The sequence below is a fragment of the Neophocaena asiaeorientalis genome, unplaced genomic scaffold (assembly GCF_003031525.2).
Source record: "Neophocaena asiaeorientalis asiaeorientalis breed wild unplaced genomic scaffold, Neophocaena_asiaeorientalis_V1.1 scaffold134, whole genome shotgun sequence".
NCBI classification, from domain to species: Eukaryota; Metazoa; Chordata; class Mammalia; order Artiodactyla; family Phocoenidae; genus Neophocaena; species Neophocaena asiaeorientalis.
This window is the reverse complement of record NW_020185339.1, coordinates 21166890-21172805: the sequence shown is the minus strand read 5'-3', so window position 1 is coordinate 21172805 and position 5916 is coordinate 21166890.

Below are 5916 nucleotides of genomic sequence, written 5' to 3'. Positions count from 1 at the left end.
TAGAAGATATGAAGAGTATATATATATATATATATATATATATATAATAAAGATTTATTGGAACATACTAATGCTTATTTGTTTAGGTATTATTATTTATGGCTACAAATGGCTCACAAAAGCATTTATTTTCTGAACCTTTTAAGAAAAAAGTTTGTTGCCCCTGTCCTAGAAAATAAGAAATAAGTGAAGGCTTTAAGCTGGAAAGTGCCATGTTCAGAATCACGATGTGGAAAAATCATTCTCTATTCAGCTCAGTTTTCCTAGTTAATCTTTTCCTCAAGATATCTCATTAGGTTCAAGACGGTGGAGTAGAAGGACGTGTGCTCACTCCCTCTTGCAAGAGCACCAGAATCACAACTAACTGCTGAACAATCATTGACAGGAAGACACCAAAAAAGATACCCCACATCCAAAGACAAAGGAGAAGCTGCAATGAGACAGTAAGAGGGACACAATCACAATAAAATCAAATCCTGTAACCCCTGGATGGGTGAATCACAAACTGGAGAACGCTTATACCACAGAAGTCCATCCACTGGAGTGAAGGTAGTGAGCCCCACGTCAGGGTTCCCAACTTGGGGGTCTGGAAATGGGAGAAGGAATTCCTAGAGAATCAGACTTTGAAGGCTAGTAGGATTTGATTGCAGGACTTTGACAAGACTCGGGGAAACAGACTCCACTCTTGGAGGGCACACACAAAGTGGTGTGTGCATCAGGATCCAGGGGAAAGAACAGTGACCCCATAGGACACTGAACTACACCTACCTGCTAGTGTTGGAGGGTCTGCTGCAGAGGTGGGGGGTGGCTGTGGCTCACCACGGGGAAAAGGACACTGGCAGCAGAAGTTCTGGGAAGTACTCCTTGCTGTAAGCCCTCCCAGAGTCTGCCATTAGCCACACCAAAGAGCCCAGGTAGGATCCAGTGCTGGGTTCTCTCAGGCCAAACAACCCAAAAGGGAGGAAACGCAGCCCCACCAATCAGCAGACAATTGGATTAAGTTTAACTGAGCTCTGTCCACCTAGCAACACCCACCTCTACCCACCACCAGTCCCTCCCATCAGAAAGCTTGCACAAGCCTCTCAGCCTCATTTACCAGAGGGCAGACAGCAGAAGAAATACTACAATTCTGCAGTCTGTGGAATGAAAACCATATTCACAGAAAGATAGACAAAATGAAAACGCAAAGGACTATGTATCAGATGAAGGAACAAGATAAAACCCCCAAAAAACAATTAAATGAAGTGGAGATAGGCAACTGTCCAGAAAAAGAATTCAGAATAATGACAGTGAAGATGATCCAGGACCTCAGAAAAAGAATGGAGGCAAGATCGAGAAGATGCAAGAAATGTTTAACAAAGACCTAGAAGAATTAAAGAACAAACAAAAAAAAAGGACAAAGAGATGAACAATACAATAACTGAAATGAAAAATACACTGAAGGAATCAATAGCAGAATAACTGAGGCAGAAGAACAGATAAGTGACATGGAAGACACAATGGTGGAATTCACCGCTGTAGAAGAGAATAAAGAAAAAAGAATGAAAAGAAATGAAGACAGCCTAAGAGACCTCTCGGACAACATTAAACACACCAACATACACATTACAGGGGGTCCCAGAAGGAGAAAAGAGAGAGAAAGGACCTGACAAAATACTGGAAGACATTAGAGTCGAAAACTTCCCCAACATGGAAAGCAAATAGCGACCTAAGTCCAGGAAGTGCAGAGAGTCCCATACAGGATAAATCCAAGGAGAAATACGCCAAGACACATATTAATCAAACTGTCAAAAATTAAATACAAAGAAAACATATTAAAAGCAGCAAGGGAAAAACAACAAATAACACACAAGGGAATCCCCATAAGGTTAACAGTTGATTTCTCAGAAACTCTACAAGCCAGAAGGGAGTGGCATGATATATTTAAAGTGATGAAAGGGAAGAAACTACAACCAAGATTACTCTAACAGGCAATGGTCTCATTCAGATTTGATGGAGAAATCAAAAGCTTTACAGACAAGTAAAACCTAAGAGAATTCAGCACCACGAAACCAGCTCTACAACAAATGCTAAAGGAACTCCTCCAAGTGGGAAACACAAGAGAAGGAAAGGACTTTCCAGAGGGCTTCTCTGGTGGCGCAGTGGTTGAGAGTCTGCCTGCCGTTGCAGGGGACGTGGGTTCGTGCCCCAGTCTGGGAAGATCCCACATGCTGTGGAGCAGCTAGGCCCGTGAGCCATGGCCGCTGAGCCTGTGCGTCTGGAGCCTGTGCTCCGCACTGGGAAAGGCCACAACAGTGAGAGGCCCGCGTACTGCAACAACAACAACAACAAAAAACAACTCTCCAGAAGGTGGGCACAGAGGAAACCTACCTCAACATCATAAAGGCCATATATGACAAACCCACAGCAGACATCATTCTCAATGGTGAAAAACTGAAAGCATTTCCTCTAAGATCAGGAACAAGACAAGGATGTCCACTCTCACCACTATTATTCAACATAGTTTTGGAAATCCTAGCCATGGCAATCAGAGAAGAAAAATAAATAAAAAGAATACAAATTGGAAAAGAAGAAGTAAAATTGTCACTCGTTGCAGATGACATGATACTATATACACAGATAATCCTAAAGATGCCAACAGAAAACTACTAGAGCTAATCAATGAATTTGGTAAAGTTGTAGGATACAAAATTAATGCCAGAAATCTCTTGCATTCCTATACACTAATGATGAAAAATCTGAAAGAGAAATTAAGGAAACACTCCTATTCACCATTGCAACGAAAAGAATAAAATACCTAGGAATAAACCTAACTAAGGAGGTAAAAGACCTGTATGCAGAACACTGTAAGACACTGATGAAAGAAATTAAAGATGATACCAACAGATGGAGAGATATGCCATGATCTTGGATTGGAAGAATCAATATTGTGGAAATGATTATACTACCCAAAGCAATCTACAGATTCAATGCAATCCCTATGAAATTACCAATGGCATTTTTTACAAAACTAGAACAAATCATCTTAAAATTTGTATGGAGACACAAAAGACCCCAAATAGCAAAAGCAGTCTTGAGGGAAAAAAATGGAGCTGGAGGAATCAGACTCCCTGGCTTCAGACTATACTACAAAGCTACAGTAATCATGACAATATGGTACTGGCACAAAAACAGAAATATAGGGCTTCCCTGGTGATGCAGTGGTTGAGAGTCTGTCTGCTGATGCAGGGGACGCGGGTTCGTGACCCGGTCCGGGAAGATCCCACATACCACGGAGTGGCTGGGCCCATGAGCCATGGCCGCTGCGCCTGAGTGTCCGGAGCCTGTGCTCCACAGCGGGAGAGGCCACAACAGTGAGAGGCCCACATACCACAAAAAACAAAAAAAACAAAAAAAACAAATATAGATCAATGGAACTGGATAGAAAGCCCAGAGATAAACCCACGCACCTATCGTCAACTAATCTATGACAAAGGAGGCAAGGACATACAATGGAGAAAAGACAGTCTCTTCAATAAGTGGTGCTGGGAAAACTGGACAGCTACATGTAAAAGAATGAAATTAGAACACTCCCTAACACCATACACAAAAATAAACTGTAAAGGGATTAGAGACCTAAATGTAAGACCGGACACTATAAAACTCTTAGAGGAAAACATAGGAAGAACACTCACCTCCTAGAGTAATGGAAATTAAAAACAAAAATAAACAAATAGGACCTAACGAAATGTAAAAGCTTTTGCACAGCAAAGGAAACTACAAACAAGACAAAAAGACAACCCTCAGAATGGGAGAAAATATTTGCAAACGAATCAACAGACAAAGGATTAATCTCCAAAATATATAAACAGCACATGTAGCTCAATATTAAAAAAACAAAGAACCCAATCCAAAAATGGGCAGAAGACGTAAATAGACATTTCTCCGAAGAAGACATACAGATGGCCAAGAAGCACATGAAAAGCTGCTCAATATCACTAATTATCAGAGAAATGCAAATCAAAACTACAGTGAGGTATCACCTCACACCAGTTAGAATGGGCATCATCAGAAAATCTACAAACAACAAATGCTGGAGAAGGTGTGGAGAAAAGGGAGCCCTCTTCCACTCTTGGTGGGAATGTAAATTGATACAGCCACTGTGGAGAACAGTATGGAGGTTCCTTAAAAAACTAACTGTAAAATTACCATCTGACTCAGCAATCTCACTACTGGTCATATACCCGGAGCAAACCATAATTCAAAAAGACACATGCACCCCAATGTTCATTGCAGCACTATTTACAATAGCCAGGACATGGAAGCAACCTAAATGCCCATCGACAGACGAATGGATAAAGAATAAGTGGTACATATATACAATGGAATATTACTCAGCCATAAAAAGGAACAAAATTGGGTCATTTGTAGAGATGTGGATGGATCTAGAGACTGTCATACAGAGTGAAGTAAGTCAGAAGGAGGAAAACAAATATCGTATATTAACACATATATGTAGCACCTAGAAAAATGGTACAGATGAACCAGTTTGCAGGGCAGAAATTGAGACACAGACGTAGAGAACAAATGTATGGACACCAAGGCAGGAAAGTGGTGGTGTGTTGGTGGTGTGATGAACTGGGAGATTGGGATTGACATATATACACTAATATGTATAAAATGGTTAACTAATAATAAACTGCTGTATAAAAAAATTAATTAAATTAAATTTAAAAAAACCAAACAACTGTATACACATTAAAGAAAAGAAACAAAAAAAGAAAAGTTTCATATTATACAGTATTTTTTTTGTTTTATTTTCAATCATAGTCCCCTGTTCTTTGTGGATCTTCCTTACAAATATAACAGTTGCTACCAATGACTAAATGCGTGATACCGTGGAATACATTTCAAATTCATCAAGCATTACAGTCTGACGTGAGATGTTTCTGATTAAAACATGAAACACCAGATGGTTTCCAATGTACTTTAGTTAGTTATCTATGCCATGATTTGGATTTGGATGGCTTTCCAATCTTCTTTTTACCTTCTTTTGTAGAAACTGGATAGAAACACTGTATCTGGAGAATAAGTTAATTGTTAAGGTGGGCCAAACATGGCTTAATCATGCCAAATACCTGGTAGTAAGTGAGCTGGAATCATCATAATAATTTAATTTATAAAATTCAAACTGGCAAGAGACTCTACAACACTAATGATAGCCAGTTGACTAATTAGCTCTGCAACAGTCTTTCCAATTTTTTAAAGCAAAATGAGCCATAGTTGTGAACCTGGGACAGCAGACAGCTTCCTGTTAAAAATCTGTTTTAAAGCGTGAGGGGGGGTGTTAACAATAGAGGCAGACTAGTGCACATAGGTTTCTTCTGCAAATGACACCATGCACGTGGCATTTGGAAATTTAAACTATATATTAACTTATGAAAAATTTGTTTCTTTATGTAAAACAACAAGCTAATCCAAGAATGATCTGAACATATTTCTCAATAAACATTAACAGATTGTTAAAAAGACTCTTTTTGTTGTTTTTTTAAAAGGGGGGTTATTTTATTATTTATTGTTTCTTTAATTTTTTACCCCAACTGTTACTTTGCTTATTGCTTTGAGAAATAAAAAAATATGGAATCTCCTTCAACCAAGTAATTTTTAAGACTTTTATGATAGTTTGCCAGATCTCCTGTCTCTGTAATATTCAGTTTTAGTTCAGAGGATAACCCAAACTATGAACAACATGATTATGTTGCCAGTTTTAAACTTTACAACCTAGACATTTAGTTCCCTTAATACCCACGAGGATCTGACTTACAGAAATATGTTGGGTGGGAGTCATTTCTTCTGTTTTCGGAGGTTTCCAAGCATCCTGCCATGCTGTAAAAATCTGAAACTATCTAGGAGAAAAAGGGAAACAAGACTGAACAA